Raw genomic sequence first — 20920 nt, forward strand, 5'->3', positions numbered from 1 at the left:
CCTAGTTATTTGCATACTGGTATTAAATATTTTTAATGATCTATATGTTAGGGGCCCAACTAATCAAAAGGCCACTAGTCATTATAGCTACATTGGGACTTGCTGGAGTGTGCTGGTGTGTACTGGCTGAATCCTAGCCCTGGCCCTTTCAGTATGTGCCTTAACTCTTCTTTTTGATTGAGTATTCTTCTTCTAATTTTTTTCCTGATATTAAAATAAACATGTAATCATTATTAAAAATTTTAAAGAATAGAATTCTTAAAACCTAAAATACCCCTTCTAGTTATACACTTTACTATTGAAGCAAGTTTTTATGTGCATTCTCCATTTTTTGTATTTTATCCTAGATATTTTCCTGTACACTACTTTTTAAAAACATGATTTTTATTTTTGCAAAATATTCTATTCTATGAATGTATTATTTCCATTTTTTAATGTTATAAATCACCCTGTAGCTAACATAATGATATTAAGTTATGATAATATTTAATCTTGGTGCATGTCCTAATTGCTTCCTTAGGTGAAGCTCCTTAGTGTGGAATTACTGAACTAAAGCTGATACATATTTTAAATGTGCTTTGTTAAACTGCCCTCTGGAACAGTGGTGACTGAATACTCACACCAGCAGCATCTGAAATTACCTTCGTTTCCTATAGGGATGTTCATTCTTTTCTTATTGATCTGTAAGAGCTCTTGTTATACTTCAGACATTAGATCTCCTTCTACCACACATATTGAAAATATGGACTTAAAACTTCTTAAAGTCAAGGTCTGTGCCTTATGAAATGTGAGTCTCTCATATTATTGAGTTTCATGACTTGTGCACAGTAACATCCAATCAAGATCCAAAGAACATAAAGGAATGATATCTGTCATTATGAAGCATCTACCATAGGCAAAGGGATATAAATAAATACAAAAGCCAAAATGCAATAAATGCCACAATGGAGGCAGCAAATAACTATGGGATCAAAGAGGAACATGTGCTCAATTCCAATCAGGAGAAGTTGGAGGTCCAGTTTCCTTTAGGTGTTGAGTGTGATTTCTTAACCAGAGGAGACACTGTAGGCTGAAGGATCAGCATAAATACAGCACTGACATGTAAATGACTGGCTTGTTTGAGGAAGAGAGGAGTTTACTGCCTCCCAATGCTAAGACAGCTCTAAAGGCTATAGAGCTTTATATGTACAATAAGGCCAAGAGGAAAACTTGTGACTTTGACTGGTTTACGGAAAATGGTGCCAGTAGCTGTGTGAATGAGAGACAGAAGAGAGAGACTGTTCACTTGATTTAAAAGAAGCTTTGTGGAACTCCAGCCAAGATGGTGACATAGAAGTCTCCTGAATGTCCTTCCTCCCATGGATGCACCAAACTTACAGCTATACACAGAGCAATTCCCTCTGAGAGAGACCCAGAAACTAGTTGAGTGACTCCTACATAATGGACAGTTGAGAAAATAAACACATTAAAATGAGTAGAAAGGGCGGAGACACATGCTTACCATGAACCTCACCTCTGGCACAGTGCCATTCAATTGAGAGGGAATTGCCAACTCCCAGATTCTCCCTGAGGATCAAAGGGTTTGATGTATTGAGAAATACATGTAGTGATCCAACTTTTAAGGCTGCCACCTGAGGGATGGGCCCCTAAGTCACCTAGCTCTTAAAGCCAACGGGGCTCGCATCCATGAGTCCCAAAGGGCTATAGCAAACAAAGAAATAGTTGTTAAGGGGCACCTGAACACTCACTGTGGCTATCATCCCAGGGCTCAGTGCAGAGGGAGAAGGCAAAAATGCCCATTTCCCAGTCTTTCCTTGGAAGGGGTTTGACTGCATGCTTTAAAAGCTGCAATTGAGAGTCCAGCCTCTAGGTAATGATTATGCTCCTCCCCTTTGGGGACACTGACAAGTCTTGGCACACTCTCAACTACTAGAACTAACTAGGAACAATGTCAACAGCTTGAGAAATCACAAAAGTTTGATAGGCAACCAGGAGCTCAAGCCAAGCTGATTGATGAGGTTCTCTCATGTGAGACTAGCCTGTCAAGACTGGGAGAGGTGGCTGTTTTATCAACAGCACAAAAACAAACACAGAGAGTCAAGGAAAACTAAAAAACAGAGGAATGTGTTCCAAAGAAAGAATATGATAAATGTCCAGCAACGGATCTTAATGAAATCAAGTTAAGTGATTATCCTCAAAGATAAGGCAGTGAGATTCATCTAATTAGAGGAGAAAAAGAAAAAAAAATAGAAAGAACAAAGGTACCTTAAGGTATCATGCAGCATCATGAAACAGACAAATATATGTATTACGGAGGAAAGAAAAGAGAGATATAAAGGGACAGACAACTTATTTAAAGAAAAATGGCTGAAAGCTTCCTTACTCTGGGGGAAGAAACAGACATCGAGATCCAGGAAGTCTAGAGAGTTCCAAGTAAGAGGAATTCAAAGAGAGCAATACCAAGACACATTATAATTCAATTGTCAAAAGTTAAATGCAAAAAGCATTAAAAGCAGCAAAAGAAGATCAACTTGTTATATACAAGGGAAACTCCATAAAGAATATCAGTAGACTTTTCAGCAGAAATCTTGCAGGCTGGAAGGGAATGGGGTGATGTAGTCAAAGGACTGAAAGAAAAAAAATAACTGCCAACCAAGAATACTTTACATAGCTAAGTTGTTCTTTAGAACTAAAGCCAAGATAATGAACTTCCCAAACAAAAACTGGCCTAACAAGAAATGCTCAAGGGAGTTCTTCGATCTGAAATAAAAGGACATTAATTGGTAACATATAAATATATGAGAGTATAAAACTGGTAAAGCCAAATAGTTAAATTCAGAACACTCTGATATTGTAATGAGGATGGGTAAATTACTTATATGTTATATATCTCTAGTATAAAGGTTAAAAGACAAAAGAATTAAAAGTAACTCTAACTACAATAATTTGTTACTAGATATATAATATAAAAACGTAAATTGTAATACCAAAACACAAAGTGTGGATGGGGTATGTAAAAATGTAGAGCTTTATATGCATAAAAAGTTAACTTGTTATCAATTTAAAATACTTTGTTATAAATATACTACATGTAAGCCTCATGGTAAGAACAAAGCAAAAACCCATAGTAGGTACACAGAAGATAAAGAAAGAATCAAAGAATACACTACAGAAAATTAACAAATTACAAAAGAAAAAGAGAAAGAGAGGAAAAAAAGAACAAGGGAATTATAAACAACCAAAAAACCAATGAACAAAATGGCATAGCAAGTCCATACTTATCAATAATTATTTTAAACATAAATGAACTAAATTCTCCAAACAAAAACATATAGTAATTGAATAGATAAAAGAAAAACAAGACCTGATTATATGCTGCCTAGAAGAGATTCACTTCAGCTTTAAGGACAACATAGGCTCAAAAGGATAGATGGAAAAAGGTATCACATGCAAATAAAAACAAAAGAAAGCAGGGATAGCTATATTTATATCAGACAAAATAGACTATAAACTAGTAACTGTAAAAAGAGACAAAGAAAATAATTAAATAATGATAAAGGGGTCAATTCATTACGTGTAGATAACTACTGTACAATTTATGCACCCAACATCAGAGCACCTACATATAGAAAGCAAATATTAACAGAACTGAAGGGAGAAACAGTAATAGTAGTAGACTTTTTTCATTTTTTTATGTTTTATTTTTTATATTTAAGAGAGACAGAGCACTTGCAGGGGTAGAGAGATGGAGACAGAATCTGAAGCAGGCTCCAGGCTCCAAGCTGTCAGCACAGAGCCCGACATGGGGTTCGAACTCACCAGGAGTTAGATCATGACCTGAATGGAAGTCGGATACCCAATCGACTGAGCCACCCAGGCACCCCTGTAGTAGTAGACTTCTAACACCTCACCTTCAAAAATAGATAGATGATACAGACAAAAAGTCAATAAACACTGGACATAAACTACATGTTACGGCAGATGAACTTCATACCAGATATATTAGATATATCAGACTTTCCATCCAATAGCAGCAGAATACACAATCTTTTCAAGAGCACATGTAACATTCTCTGGGATAGATAAGATGTTAAGCCACAAAACAAGTTTTGATTAATTTAAGAAGACTTAAATCTCATCTACATCCTTTTTGACCACAATGATCTGATACTAGAGATCAATTAAAAAGAGAAAAGAGAAAACTGGAGGGGTGTTGGGTGGCTTGGTCGTGTTAGCATCTGACTTCAGCTCAGGTCATGATCTTGTGGTTGCCCCGCATCGGGCTCTCTGCTGTCAACACGGAGCCTGTTTCAGATCCTTTGTCCCCTCTCTCTCTGCCCCTCCCCCGCTTACGCTCTCTCTCTCAAAAGTAAACAAACATTTACATAAATAAATAACAAAAGAGAAAACTGGAAAATTTACAACTATGTGGGTATTAAACAACATACTTCTGAATAACCACTCCATGAAAGAAGAGATAAAAAAGTAAATTTTAAAAATCTTGAGGCAAATGAAAATGGAAATACAGGATTTCAAAACTTATGGGGGGAGGGCCCCTGGGTGGCTCAGTCAGTTAAGTGTCCCACTCTTGGTTTCAGCTCAAGTTGTGATCTCAGGGTTTGTAGGATCGAACCCTGCCTTGGGCTCTGCACTGACAGTGTGGAGCCTGCTTCAGATTCTCTTTCTCTCTCTTATTCTGCTCCTCCCCTGTTCATATTTCCCCTCTCTCTTAAGATAAATAAATCAACTTAAAAAACAACTTAAGGTATGCAGCAAAAGCAGATCAAAGAGAGAAGTTTATAATAGTAAACACATTAAGAAAAAAAAAAGAAATCTTAAAGACACCAACTTTACACCTCAAGGAACTAGAAAAACAAGAATAAATTAAGCCCAGCTTAGTCAGACGAAGGAAATAACAGAGTGTAAATAAATGAAGACAATAGAAGAGGTCAATGAAATTAAGAGCTGATGTTTTGAAAAGATAAACAACATTCACAAGCCTTTAGCTAGACTAAGAAAAAAAGAGAAAAGACAAATCAAATCAGGAATGAAAGATAAGACATTGCAAATGATAAACAGAAATACTAAGAAATTACTATGAACAATTGTATGCCAACAAAAGTGAACTTAGAAGAAATGGATAAATTCCTAGAAACAATCTACCAAGACTGAATTATAAAGACTGAATATCTGAATAGGCCAATTATTGCTAAGGAGACTGAATCAGTAATCAAAACCTGCCAACAATATCCTAGACCAGACACTTTGCTAGTAAATTCCACCAAACTTGTAAAGAATTATTACCAATCCTTTTCAAATGCTTCCAAAAATTTGAAGAGGAGGAAACAAATCCAAACTTATTTAACAAGGCCAGCATTTCTCTGATACCCAAACCAGACAAGGACACTACAAGAAAAGAAAGTTATAGGCCAATACCGTTGATGAACATAGATGCAAAAATCTTCAGCAAAATATTAGCAAACCAAATTCAACATTACTTTAAAAAGATTAAACATCATGATCAAATGGGATTCATTCTAGGGATGCAAGGATTATTCAACATTCACAAACCAATGAATTTGATAAATCACTTTAATAAAAAGAAGAATTAAAATTATATGATCAAATCAATAGGTGCAGAAAAAGCTTTTGACAGAACTCAACACTCTTTCATGATAATAGCTCCCAACAAATTGAGTATAGAAGGAACATATCTCAACATAACAAGCCCACACTACATCATACTCAAGGGTGAAAAGCTGAAAGCTTTTCCTCTAAGATCAGGAATAGGATAAGAATGCTGAATTCTTGCCAGTTTTCTTCAACATAGTATGAAAGTCTTGGTCAGAGCAATTAGGCAAGAAAAAGAAATAAAAGTAATCTAAATTAGAAAAAAGGAAATAAAATTGTTTCTGTTTGCAGAGGACATGATATTATATATAGAAAACCCTAAAGACTCTACCAAAAAGACAGTAAAGTTACAGTATAAAAATATCAATATAGAAAAATCAGTTGTATTTTGATATATTAATAACATACTATCAGACAGAAATTAATAAAACAATTCTATTTACAATGGCATCAAAAGAATAAAATACTTAGGAATAAGTTTAACCAAAGAGGTGAAAGCTGTACAATGAAGACCAAAATACGCTGATCAAAGAAATTGAAGAAGACACAAATAAGTAAAAAGATAATCTGTGTTCACTGATTAGAAGAATTAATATTGGTAAAATATTGACAGTATACAATATGATCTACAGATTCTATACTATCCCTATCAAAAGTTTAATAGGATTTTTCATAAAAATATAAGAAACAATCCTAAAATTCCTTTGAAACCACCAAAGACCCCAAATAGCCAAAGAAGTCTTAAAAAGGAAGAATGGAGTGGGAGGGATCATGCTTCATGATTTCAAACTATACTACAAGTTTACAGCAATCAAAACAGTATATCAGCATAAAAACAGACATGTAAATCAGTAGAACAGAATAGAAAGCCCAGAAATAAACCCATGTATATATGATTGGTTAATTTTCAACAATGGAGTCAAGAATATACAATGGGGAAAGGATTGTCTGGTGTTAGGAAAACTGGGTGTCCACAAGCATAACATAATGAAACTGTACCCCTATCTTACACCATATACAAAAATCAACTCAAAAGGGATTAATGATTTGTTTGTTTTTTATTTTAGAGAGAGAGAGTGCAAGTTGGGGCAAGGGGCAGAGGGAGAGATTGAATCTTAAGCAGGCTCCAAGTTCAGTGCGGAGCCCAATGTAGGGCTCAGTCTCACCACCCTGGGATCACAACCTGAGCCACAATCAAGAGTTGGACGCTCAACTGACTGAGACACCCAGGTATCCCAAATTAATGAGTTGAAACTATAGGCTCGAAACTGTAAAACTCCTAGAAGAAAACATAAGGTTTAAGTTCCTTGACCTTGGTCTTGGCAATGATATTTTGAATTTTACACCAAAAGCAACATTACCATGAGCAAAAATAAACAACTGTGACTACATTAAGTTAAAATGCTTCTGCATAGCTAAGTAAATCATCATTAATTGGAAACAGCAATCCACAGAATGGGGGAAAATATTTGCAAACCATAAATATCCAAAATATACAATGAGCTCAAGTAACTCAATAGCAAACAAAACAAAACAAAAAAACCCCAACTTAAAAATGGGCAGAGGATCTGAATAGACATTTTTCCAGAGAAGACATTCAGATGGCCAACAGGTGTATGAAAAAGTGCTCAATATCACTAATCATCAGGAAAATGCAAATCAAAACTATAATGAGATATCACCTCACAGCTGCTAAGATGGCAGGTATCAAAAAGACAAGCGATAACAAATGGTGAAGATGTGGAGCAAAGGGAACCCCTCTACATAGTTGGTGGGACTATAAACTGGTGCAGCCACTATGGAAACCAGTATGGAGGTTCCTTAAGAAATTAAAAATAAAACTACCATATGATTTGGCAACCTACATTCTGGGTATATATATTCAAAGAAAAGAAATCATTATCTTTTTTTAAAAAAAATTTTAATGCTTATTTATTTTTGAGAGAGAGAGAGAGAGAGTGCAAGCAGGGGTGGGGCAGAAAGAGGGAGACACAGGAACCAAAGCAGACCCCAGGCTCTGAGCTCTCAACACAGAGCCCGACGTGGAGCTCGAATTCATGAGCCCTTGAGCCCTGAGATCATGACCTGAGCCAAAGTCGGCTGCTTAACCAGCTGAGCCACCCAGGTGCCCCAAGAAATCATTATCTTAAAGAGATATCTGCACTCTCATGGTACTGAAGTATTATTCACAATAGCCAATGTATGGAAACAACATAAGTGTACGTTGGTGGGTGAACAGACAAAGAAAATTATACATACATATAATAGAATGACATTGAGCCATGAGGAAGAAAGAAGTCATGCTATTTGTGACATCACAGATGAACCATTGTGCTAAGTGAAATAAGGCAGGCAGGGAAAGACAAATAGTACATAGTATCATGTGGACGTAGAATCAAAAACAAAAACCCATTAAACACATAGAAACAGGGATTAGAATGGTGGTTGCCAAGGAGGGGAAAAGGGAAAGGTTGGTTAAAGGGTACACATTTTCAGTTACAAGATCAATACAGTCAGAGGATCTCATGTAGAACATAGTGACTATGGTTGATAATGCTGTACTGTATAGTTGAAATTTGCTAAGAAAGTAGAATGTAAGCGTTCTCACCAAAAGCAAAAAATATGTGAGCTGATAGGTGTGTTAATTAACTGGTTAGGGGGAATTCTTTCACAATGTATATGTATGGATATCAAATCATCATGTCATGCACTTTAAATAAATACATTTTTATCTGTTGATTATACCTCAATAAAGCTGAAAAAAAAAAATCAAGAAGCCTTTGTGTGATATCCAAAGCTTGCCTCGGGTACACATCCCTGCTGCAATAGTTCACAAGCACTGAGCTTTTCAGGGGGAGCTTATGGTGGCTCTATCACTATTGCTCCTCAGCGCAAACCTAAAGATGGATTTCCTGGGGAAGGAGCTAATAACACCTCTGTGGGTTTGCAATCCAACCTCCAAAGCCCATCTCAAACATCTTCTTTTTTTTTTTCCTTTTTAAAAAATAGTTTCACCAAGATTGAAATCACCATACAGTTCTTCTGGCTAAAATATATAATTCAATCTCTTCTAGCATATTCAGAGTTACGCAACCATCACTACAATCATTTTTTTAAATGTTTATTTATTTTTGAGACAGAGAGAACATGAGTGGCGGAGGGGCAAAGAGAAGGGAGTACAAAGGATCCGAAGCAGGCTCCTCACGCTGACAGCAGTGAGCCAGATGCGGGGCTCGAACTCATGAACCACAAGATCAAGCGAACCATGAGATCATGACCCTAGTTAAAGTCAGATGCTCAACCGACTGAGTGACCCAGGCACCCATTCACAATTAGTTTTAGAACACCTGCATTACAGCCTGGAAGGAACCTGACCCCTAGCCATCAGCCCTCTCCAATCTCCCCATCTCTCCTGGTTGTAGGAACCATCACTCTACTTTCTGTCCCTAAAGATTTGCCTGTTTTAGACCTTTCATATAAATGGATCACACAGGATGTGGTCTTTTGTGACTGGTTTCTGTCACTTAGCATAATGTTTTCAAGGCTCGTCTTAGTTGTAATGTGTTAGTACTTCATTCCTATTTTTGGCTGAGTAGTATTCTTTGGTAGGGCTGTGCCACATTTTGTTTATCCATTCATCAGTTGACAACATGGGGGTTGTTTGCACTTTGGGGCCATTATGAATAATGCTGCTGTGAACATTCAAAACCTCATCTCCTGTGAGGTTTTGTTTTATCCTTCAACCAAATGTGATTCTCCATTATGTGACCCCCACAGCTCGGTGTCTCTCCCATGATGCTTAGCACCTCCAGACGCACACCGCAGTCATTCATGGGCTTCTCATAAGCCCCTGCTGAAGGTTCAGTCCCATGAGAGAGTCCACTCTTTTTGTCTCTTAGCTTATCTTACTGCCCTTGTCCACTTAGCTTGGTGGCTGGAGAATAGCGGACGATCCGTTTTCAGGGGCTGGAGGACAAGTTGAAATGTCCATCTGGGAAAACCTAGACCGGGCCCTGTTACAAGTGACCCTGTATTTTTTCAAGTTCTTTCCACATTCAAGAAAAAGAGAATCATCCAAATGAAAACCAGTGCTGTCCAAGGTAAAAGAACAATATTAAGAGAATAGGCAAGTATGGTTTTACCTGGCTCCCTGATGAATTGGGTCAAAATGCCATGGAGTGAAAAGTAGTTTAGTTGTGGGGCGCCTGGGTGGTTCAGTCAGTTGAGCGTCCGACTTTGGCTCAGGTCATAATCTTTCAGTCTCTGAGTTCGAGCCCCGTGTCAGGCTCTGTGCTGACAGCCTGGAGCCTGCTTCTGATTCTGTGTCTCCTTCTCTCTGATCCTGCCCCCACTCATGCGCTCTCTCTCTCGCTCTCTCTCTTAAAAATAAATATTAAAACGAATTTTTAAAAAGTGGTTGTTCTGTTATTAATGACACAGCCCATTATACTCAGAAAAATACTGTTTTGAGACTTAATCAAAATTTTAATGAAGACTTTCAATGTTTAGGCTCTAAAGAAAATCATCTTTTGGGGGGATATGATGTAATTGAAATGACTAAGTTGTGAATTATGAATTTTAAACAAGGGCACTTCTGTCCTGGCCTCTGAAGGACACTCCAGAATATGCATAAGTCCAGAAAAAATGTGTTTTTATGGATTTCAGATTTTTCTGTAATTACCCTTCCTCCAAACCCCAGTGACACTTGCCCAAAGTGGCTTGTCATGTCCCTCTCTCCTCTGCCCCTCTTCAAAGGGGCTGAGAAATATAGTCACAGGAAGACATAACTGACACTCAAGTCCAGTATGTGACCACCCTAGGGAGCTGGGCTTTGTATAGGTTTAGGCTCCCTTGTCACCAGAAACCCCTTGTCCCATGCGGTCTCAGGTGTCCTTTCATTGCCGGGACCCACGTTTCCTTTATGTCATGTCTTCATCTTAATCTCCTTCTGCCCCTTCCCCTCCCTGAGTGTCGCGGACAAGGGACAGGGAAGTAAATCTGAAGTCACAGGGCTTAGACGTGGTTCTGCCATTTCCCAGCCATGTGATCCTGAGCCAGCTGAACCTCTCCGGTTAGATCGTGGGTTAAACCTGCCGGGGGTGCAGGGCCAAGCACAAGTGAGGCAGGCGCGCTGTGCATCCCCTCTTCCCTGTATTTCTAAGAGACAGCTAATTACCCTGTCATCTGAGTTTCTAGGGGACGTTTAGTTTATACTCTCTTGCATTATTGACAATTGTCGCTGCAGGCAGAAACCCCTCCTGTTATGACTACCTACCTTCCAGCTCCCCACAGAGGCCTGAGCACCCTGAGGATATACAGGGACCTTTTGCAGGCTGGGTGACAGATGACCTCTTTTCCTCTGTCCCGGGGAGGGGAACCACTGCTTCGTGTCGCCAAACGTGAAGAGTATGTATTGGTACGTAATGTCCAAAGCCACCGCCTGAATCAATTATTTTCACAGGATCTAGTGTGTACACATTCTTTCCTATCCTCCTTTTATAGCCAGGAGAGGGGAAATTCCCTAATTCATCTGTGTGCCGTTTCATGCCGCTTCGAGGAGAATGAAAATGATAAACGGCTGCAGTTCCTGTGGAATAAATAGTTCTTGTAAAGCCAAACTAAGTAAGGTGATTTGCAATATGGATTTTTCCCTCCAAGTTATTAGAATATGTTCAGTCAGCACATTCGGCCTCTGTCTCCAGTGATACATTAAATTAACAGCACTCGCCTCCACCCCCATCTCGGGTTGTGGATGGCGCCTTGCGTTTGTCTTGGCAGATCGGGCTGCAGGAAGCAGGGGCGAGGAGTGCAAGTTCTGGATGTGTGTGGCCGCAGAGATGCTCCCTGCTTACTGCTCCCTTGAGGACATAACCACCAGGAACTCTGGAAGCTGCTGGAAGGTACATCCAGGGGCCACTGTGCCTCCCCCCAGCCTGCATCTCATGTGGGTGCTATTCCCACGGGGCCCCAGAGGTCCACCACAGCACCTTGCACACAGTCGGTGTGATTGTCCGACCCCCTCTTCCAAGCAAGTCTGCCTCAAGAGGAACCAAGCGCCCACGTGAGAACCCTTACAGGACCTGGCCAAGCTTCCAGAAACATCCACACGCTAGAGTTGGGCTGGACATCTAAAATGGAGGGAGGAGGCGAGCAAAGCGTCGAGTACAGTTTGGAAATGTTTAAACAAGAAAACCTGATGCAATAGTTCTGCTTAACTCTAAGATAAGCCCCTCTACAGCTAATTATGGAATGTCTGAGATATAAAGAGCTCACATGCTAAAGCAGGGAGAGGGGCAGCAAGGACATGGGCATCTCTCTCTGGGTTGATTACTCACCAGGCTCCACATCTCCTGCCTCTCTGAGTGGGGTGAGTTTGGGCTCTGATCACATTGTGCTGATTCACTTAGTTCCTTCCACCTTCAGGCATTACTTTATCCTGTGACAAATTGTTGGTTCCCAGGGCCAGTCATGCGCTTCCTTTTGCTTTTGCTACAATGACACAACAGTACATACACAGTGTCACACGTTCTACCAGAAAAAAAACAAAAACAAAAAACTCCTACTTGAAGGGTCCAGATTTGAGGTATCTAATTTAACAAATGAGTCAGGGAGCTGACCTTGTACTTCCTGGGCCCATGTGGGTTTTACTATATTCCTGTCCTCAGGATCCAAGGGCATGAGGTCACCCGATAAGCAAGGATATGTTTGTGTCATTGGATGCCGTGCCAGAGAGTCCTTTTCCCCTTTCACCGTGCCCTCCATAACGCAGCCGTCGGGTCAACACCCCGGAGCCTTCCAGTCTCTTCCTCAATTATATGCAAGGGCATAATCCAGAATCCTTACCTCGTTTTAGAAGTCTACTATTTATTTTATTTTTAAAGTTTTACTTATTTTGAGAGAGAGAGGGAGAACATGCTTGCGTGCTAGTGGAAGAGGGGCAGGGAGAGAGAATCCCAGGCAGGCTCTACGCTCTCAGTGCAGAGTCTAAGTCAGGGCTCGAACCCTTGAACCATGAGATCATGACCTGAGTGGAAACCAAGAGTCAGACACTCAACTGACTGAGCCACCCAGGTGTCCCCAAAAGTCGACCATTTAAGTCCAAACTTTAGAAAGCCTTCTTCACACCATAAAGACTGGTTCCAAGTGTCCTTGCCAGGAAGTGAATACTTAGGAGTGATATACCCAATTCAATAAACTCTCACCTTTCAAGCTATTAATTCCACCCACTATAGGGGAGCATCATCTTCTTCAATGCTGCCACAGAGGCTTTGTGCCCCTCACGGTGCGCCCCGAGCTGCTAACCGGCTGTCCTGAGCCTATCAGGCAACAACACCCAGCAGCTCCTCAGCCTCTACAGTCACCACTGCCCCCACACTGATCAGATCCCACAGCAGCCATATACCCAGTACTTCCCTTCTCGCTGCCCTTCATCCAATTACGGGCCACAGTCGGAGTTAAGATGGTATCACGTGTCAGTTGCTATCACCACCCACTTGCCGCATGGCCACCACTACAGGCAACTAATAGTTCTTTCCTGCAGGCGTAGGGGACGCTCAGAATCAGGACTCACGAGGTAGGTGACACTGTAGGAGCCTGAGGCCAGGTATGGTCGGGTTGCACCCATCAATCAAAGCCAATCAGTCTCCATGGAACTGGTCTCTGCAGCAGGGGCTGGATCACAAGGTGGGGGGAGGGGCGGGTGCCAAGAGGATTTGAAGTGATGCTTGAAGGGGTCCCATAGGGCTTCCTGTGCTCGTGGAGCAATAGATGATCACAGACAACATAATGTGTTTGATTTGGGAATATCTTTAGCATTTCTTTTTTTCTTTTCTTTTCTTTTTACATTTCATTTGTTTTAGAGAGACAGAGCACAAGGCGGGAGAGACAGAGAGAGAATGAGCCACAGAATCCGAAGCAGGCCCCAGGCTCCGAGCTGTCAGCACAGAGCCTGACGTGGGGCTCGAACTCACAAACCGTGAGATCATGACCTGAGCTGAAGTCGGAGCCTTAACTAACTGAACCACCCAGGCACCCTTAGCATTTCTTTTCTATAACATCTACCTTTTAAATTCCATTCAGCTCACGTTAATGTTGACATTGCCTTCCTTAAGCACACCTACATGACCAGAGATGGGAGCAGGGAGGGAAACCCAACCTGCCCAGAAAATCCACATGTGACTCATTTGTTTAAACAAAACAAAACAAAACCAAAAACACTGTTCTAGGCGCTAGGATTAAAGCAGTGAAAAAACAAAACAAAACAAAAATCTCTCAGGGAGCTTATCATATCAGGGAGGGAGTCAGTGAATAAGGCAGGAAGAAGGTAGGGGTGCAGGTGGGAGGGGTTGCTGTTTTAAGCAGGGTGTTCTGAGAGGACCTCCCAACCAGGCAAGTGTGAGCTGAGACCCAGAGGGTGGGGGACAAGTGGACAGGCGGACACAGCAATCCAAGCAGGTGGGTGCAGGTGGGAGCATGCCTGCCTGCTGGGCAGGGTGGGCAGGGGCAGGTGTGGCCAGCGGGGGACAGATCCATGGGGGCAGGAGGGCTGGAGGGATGCCTCCTGCTTCTACCTGCAGAAGAAGGAGGGAAGTCACTGGAGGGGGGAGGGGTGGGAGGATGGAGCAGAGAAGGCAATGCCCTGACTTTACTGGAATTGCTTACCAGCTCACACATCCACGGGGACGTGTCCTGGCCTCAACATGGCTCAGTGGGATTGTCTCAGGAACGCCATCCAGCAGACGTGGCACCGTACGCAGAGCTGCAGACGTGGCAAAATTGAAGGTCACTCTCTGGGCACTTAGATAATGGCAGGACTTTGGTCATAGATGAGATAGGGCTGACGGCAGAGATAAACTTCCAAATTGCAGAGATGGTCCTCGCTGAGGGACCCAGGCACCCCGAGGTGCATGCAGGGGGTGCCCCGGCAGCATGCAGTGTGGGGCTCGCACATGGGGACCCCTGTCCTCTCAGGCAGTAGGCGCCTCTGTCTTCCACTGTCCAGCACCGTGTGTCTAGCACAGAGTCTGAACTCGTAAACCAGGCCATTGACGAGCATGGCAATAAAACTTCACTGTTCCTGATGACGGTAGTCTATTTCTCTAACCTTTGGCTTCCCCTTTTCCTGGTACATTTATACATCTGGTTCTGGTAAAATAAAAAGATTCACTCGGTTTACAACTGTACTTCCTGTTCAGGCCTCGGTTTCGGGTGGACGTGATGGGGTGCTCCTCCTGGTGACGAGCCCCTCTGGGCAAGACAGTGTCACGGGCATCCCAGGGCTATCAGAAGCAGCCCCTCCCTGGGCTGGCCAGAGCGCCCTCTGGAAGTCACCATCTGGGAAGGGACCTTTCTGAGGTCACCCTGATGTACTCGCCAGCTTTACCAGGCCCCCGGATGGGACTCAGTGCTGAGAGCTTTTCCAGGGGACGATGTCTCCTAAATATGTGGGTCCCTGGTCCTAAGTGGGTTTTGCTTACTATTTCCTACTGTCTACTGTGCTGCTTGTGCTCAAGCAAGATGCAAAGTCTTCGGGGGTGCGGGTAGCCTCTTCTCAGCAAATGCTTCACAAAGTCCGTGTGTAGGAAAGGAAGGTGACAGATGACAGAAGAACGAGGGCCACTTCCAGGCCCACAGTGAAAGCTGCTGCACCGGGCAGGGCCAGGAAGAGACAAATAGAACAAAGGTCCTTGTCGCCTAATGAGGGGCCTAAGATCAGGCCTTCTTTTCCTCTTGGCCCCGTGAGGAAGGCAAGGCAAAGCTAAGCGAGCCTCAGGCCAGGCCTCAGGGGCTGCTCTTCATGTCTCACTGTGCACCCGAGAATCTCACGGCCAATGGACACCAGACATGTGCCCAAGAAGAGTTTTGAGGACACAACTCTGGAGCACAACCCCACAACCACATACTCACCTGGACCGCAGCAAGCTTCACTGTGAGCGATGCTCTGGGCAGGGGCCTTCTCATTTGCCCCACCACTCTTCCAAAATGAAAAGCTATATTCTATCATCCCCACTTTAGCGAGAGAGAAGCCACCTCAGAAACATAATTTGCTCAAGTTTCCAAAGATTCTAAAGAATCTAGATCCAGAGAACTTCATGGATGTCAGTGGGCAATGGACACAGATACACAAACACCCACATATGCACATACATACCCCAAACTATACACACATATCCCTTCCACGCAGTAACACACACATGTCTATACTCCCTACAGGCACAGACACACACCTCACACACACACACAAACACACACACACACACACTTTTACACGCATACATGTACAGACACCCATACCCACTCATTCCACACAGATACAGACACACATGTATACTCCCCACACGCACACACCCAGACACTACATACCTAAAACACACAACCCACATGACATAGCACATCAAACACTCCACACACTTCACTGCACACATACAGATACGCATGTCCAGAAACACAACAGAAAAGAAAAAAAAGATTAAAGTATTCAGACTTATAATTGCTCCAAGAAATACAGACTTTTTAAAAAAATATGAAATGGAGGGCACCTGGGTGGCTCAGTCGGTTAAGCATCCGACTTCGGCCCAGGTCATAATCTCGCGGTTTGTGAGTTTGAGCCCCCCGTCGGGCTCTGTGCTGACAGCTCAGAGCCTGAAGCCTGCTTCAGGTTCTGTGTCTCTCTTTCTCTCTGCCTCTCCCATACTCACTCTCTGTCTCTCTCTGTCTGTCAATAATAAACAAACGCTGAAACTTTTTTTAAAAAATCTTTAAAAAATATGAAATCGGCCACATCCAGCAAAACACTACTCTGACTGTGGAGTCAGACTGCCCGGGTGCTGACCTGCTAGGTGATGGTGGGAGTGGGGGAAGTTAGTTACCCTCTGTGTCTCCTCCTGCTCCTTCGTGATATGCGGATAGTGACACCTCAGAGTGGTGTTGTGAGAATTTAATAAGTAAAAATATGTGCAGCGCTTAGAACAGTGCCTGCTACATCAGGAGAATCACAGACATTCAGCTGTTTTTATTACTGTTACTGTCGCTGTGGCCAAGGATGCTACGGAACGAGCCCTTTCCTTGCTGTTGGCGGAATACCTCTGTGGAAGGTGATTTGGTCAAAATCCTCAAAAACTGTCCCACTCTGTGAGCCAGTAATTCCTTTATCCTGAGGACATAAGGAGAGAGGCTCTCACAGACTTATGGGTGATTGTGTTCACTGCAGCATTATTAATAGCCAAGAAAGGAAACATGGAAACAACCTGAAGTTGCTGCACCAGGAGGTTGTTCTGCCATCTGCCTGACCACTCAAGCAAGAAAACTTGAAGCCATGCTTTGTTCTTCCCTCACATCCAGGGTTGTCTCCACCTCCTTCCCCAGGAATCTGACCACTTCCAGCTTTCACCCTTCAGGGCTCTGCCTCAGCATGACTTCCTCAAAGAAGTCTCACCACCACCACCTCCGCCCCGCCCACTCCTGCCCATCACCCCCTGTACCTCCCAGGTGCCCTCTCTCACATGCTAACGTGAAGCTCTCTCCTTTTCCACTGCACTCATCAGCTCTGTAATGACCAGCTCCCTACCTCTGCCTTTCCCTCCAGATTATGCATTTCCTGAGGGCCAGATGTGGCTTTCTCTTTGCTACTGTGTCCCCAGAGCCTACAACAGTGCCTGGTACACATAATGTTTCCTGACTGAGGAATAAGCAAGGGAAGAAGGAATGTTATTCAGTCTTAAAGGCATATTCTTGGGATGCCTGGGTGGCTCAGTCGGTTAAGCGTCTGGCTTCGGCTCAGGTCAAGATCTCATGGCTTGTGGGTTCGAACCCCATATCAGGCTCTGTGCTGACAGCTCAGAGCCTGGAGCTTATTTCAGATTCTGTGTCTCCCACTCTCTCTGCCCCTCCCGGCTCATGCTCTGTGTCTCTCGGTGTCTCTAATATGAATAAACATTAAAAAAATGTAAGCCATATACTCAGTGAATCCATAAATGAGAAAAAAGTCTATAGAACTGTATATATCACACAATATTAACATTATTACACATAAGTCTATGTGTAAAAATCCAAGCACTAAATTGTTAGCTGTGATTATCTCAGTCATTTTAATTTTTTTCTTTATATTTATTTATTTTCCAGATATTTTACAATAAACATCCATTTACTTTATAACGATGAAATGGATAAGATAGATGGATACAGCAAAGGATCCAGAACTTTTGGAATGAACTATTATTTGCATCCAGGGTCGGAATGGTTGAGGCATCCTGGGGAATTCCGACATTTGAACTTGCCTGCAATGAATGTCTATCATAGCCATCATTTCCAGAGCAGCTCTCATAGTCACCAGTGATTCCTCTGATAACGGGCTCCTTCCTTTCTAGTGGGGACACATTAGGCCAAGTACAGCAGAGATGACAGGTAGTGGTTTCAGTAAGATGACATACATTTTTTTCCCCTTCTTCCTAACAGAAAAAGTCTGAGTAAAGAAGTCTTTTTTTTCTTTTTTGGTCTGAGTCACCATACTCACACATTCAGTCATGTCATAGATGCTCTTGTAGAGAACTTGCTTCTGTGTCCCCAGGACTGTGTCTTTTACTGATTGTAGTAACTATGGAAAGGTGCCAATGCGATAGCCACCACATGGGGACATCGGAGTGTCACAAGGCCAGACCTCCTCAGGCCTGGGAATCCAAGCGAGCCCAGGGCGCCAGCATACAGATAGGTAGCCCTTGGATGGACTCAGGGAGGACGTGACTCAGTGGCAGTGGTGCCTGCGGAATTGGGGACACTGGTTTCAAGTCTTGGTCTGGACCTTGGATTTCTTCTATTGGCTGATTTCTCAGCACCTTAGTTTTCTCATAGGTTAGGTTGCAATGCTTATGTACTTCTCTGAGACAGTTTTAAGGAGTAATGAAATTTACAGCACTGCCATTGGGATGCATCCTCCTGACCTTCTGCCCTCCGGGCTCTGTTAAAGCAGATCAGCATATGAGGAACAAAGTGGAGACAAGTAGGGATGTTCAGCCTAGGGAAGAGTAGAAAAAGTACAGAATAGTGGAACTTAAAAAACTGTCACATGCACGAAGGACAGATTTATCCCATGTGGCTTTCACGGGTAGAACGGGAGCCAGTGGCTAAAGTTCTAGAAAGCCAGATTTCTGCTTCACTTAAAAAAGAACCTTCTAAGAAAAAAAAAAAAAAAGGTGCCCCATAAGACTGCCTTGTAAGGCAATACTGAGTCACTGTGAATATTTCAGCGGGGCTGAGTGATAGATCGTGGGGCAGTTTGGATAGAGGGGATTTCTCAGTTAAGTTGAAGACCAGACAGATAAGCTCTCATATCACTCCTGATTCCAAGAATCTATGTTTCTGCCACTTGGCCTTTCTGCTTTTGGAGCTGTTTGGAAATGATTTACAATTCATCCTCAATGCCATTTCATCTGAGTCCAGCCAGAGCTGCAATCGCCAGGAGGCCTCCTTCCCCTTACCGCTCTGATGGCGGAAATTTGTCCTGTTCATGGCTGGCTCTCTCCTTATTACAGGAAAAACTCACAATGTAAGTCCTGCCTTCTGAATAAAAGCCAGAACTCAAATTCCCAGCATCCCTTGAAGGAAGGATGAAGTCTAGGGCCTTCAAATGCTCCTATTCAAGACCTGAATTTGAAAGTAAATGACCTGAAGGGGAAACAACAACAACAACAACAACAAAACAACAACAAACAGAGAGGAGGTTGATTCCCCTTGGTGCCTCCACACCTTCTTAAAAGTGTTTTGGGTGACGGCAGAGAAGCCCATGACTCTGAATGTTTCCTAAGGTCACCTTAAGAGAATGGCTGTTTTTCTTTGTCCTTGGACACATACAGGGCTGGACCACCTTTCCCAGTCTTCCTTGCTCTTGCATGTGGCTACAGGACTGAATTCTGACTAAAAGAAAAGTGGGCATAAGTGCTAGACTTCCACATCTAATCCCTAAAACCTCTGGTACAATCTTCCATGCTCTTATCTCCCAAGCAGGGAGCGGAGGATGCAGTGGAAGACAAGATCCCTAGAAGATGGTGGAGCCACCAGAAGAAAAGAAGTCTGGGCCCCTGGGGGTGCCTTAGGTGGCTCAGTCAGTTGACCGTGGGACTTTAGCTCAGGTCATGATCTCCTGGTTCATGGGTTCAAGCCCCAGTATCAGGCTCTGTGCTGACAGCTTAGAGCCTGGAGCCTGCTTTAGATTCTGAGTACCCCCTCTCTCTGGCCCTCCCTCACCTGCACTCTCTCTGTCTCTCAAAAATAAAAATAAAAAAATTATTTTAAAAAATTCTGGGCCCTTGCATTCCCTAACTAGTCTGTACTGTGAATGAAAAACAAGCCTGTTATTGCTTAAGCCACTTTGATTTGGGGGTTGTTGTAGGGTTAGCCCATCCTGACTAATACACTTAATAAATCCTTTTTATTTTTTTTGCTGAACTCGCCAAGGTAGATTTCATTTTTTATGACTAAGAGTTCTGATTGCTTCATTTTCCTACATGACCTGCTCTCAAGAGGTCTGATTTGTTGATCTGATAATCATGTCCACAGACAGAACTGGAGGCACGGGGCTCCACTTAGCTCTCTCCCCCTGGTGTGGGATGAAGGCCTCTAGCCAATGTCCCAGCCCAGAAAGCCCATCCTTCCTCAGGCCCAGACCACAGAAGTCTCTCTAAGGGAAGTGGGCTTCTCCTCTTATCGGGTCATGGCAAGGCCTGTATCTTCACTCCTGACACCCTAGCAGATGCTGTAAGAGTTCAGGCATAATCTTTCTGGTGCCCCTGAACTCAGTTTAGGGAATCCCACCCTTCCTCTTTATTGTAAGGTGAAGCCAGCTGTGGATCAGGAGGCCAAAGAACCATCTCTAAGGAAATCAACTTGATCCTAGTAGAGGGTCTTTCAGTTCATCCCTGCTCCGCTCGCCAGACACAATCCTATGGCAGCCATCGTTACATCACGTGACTGACTCTCCTCTCACATTTGATTAGACTAAGGCTGGGCACATGACCCACGCTGGGCCAATCCCAGACTGTGTGCCTGAAATCTGGAAACCTAGTGTCAGCCCAGCGGCCGGCAGTTAGCTCATCTATCCTTGAATGGAGCTGATTTAACTGATAAAGGGTGCGTGGGTCTGTCTCTATGCTAGGTGAACAGAGAAACAGGCCTAGAGGAAGCCAGTTGCCTAACAAAAACGAAACAGAGAAACAGAGGAGAAAAAGTGAGTGAAGGAGAAGGGAACTTTCTGAACACGGCTGCATCCCATGTTGTGGGTCCATGAGCAAACTCCTAT

Source organism: Hyaena hyaena, unplaced genomic scaffold (genome assembly GCF_003009895.1).
Source record: "Hyaena hyaena isolate Hyena2069 unplaced genomic scaffold, ASM300989v1 scaffold_314, whole genome shotgun sequence".
NCBI lineage: Eukaryota > Metazoa > Chordata > Mammalia > Carnivora > Hyaenidae > Hyaena > Hyaena hyaena.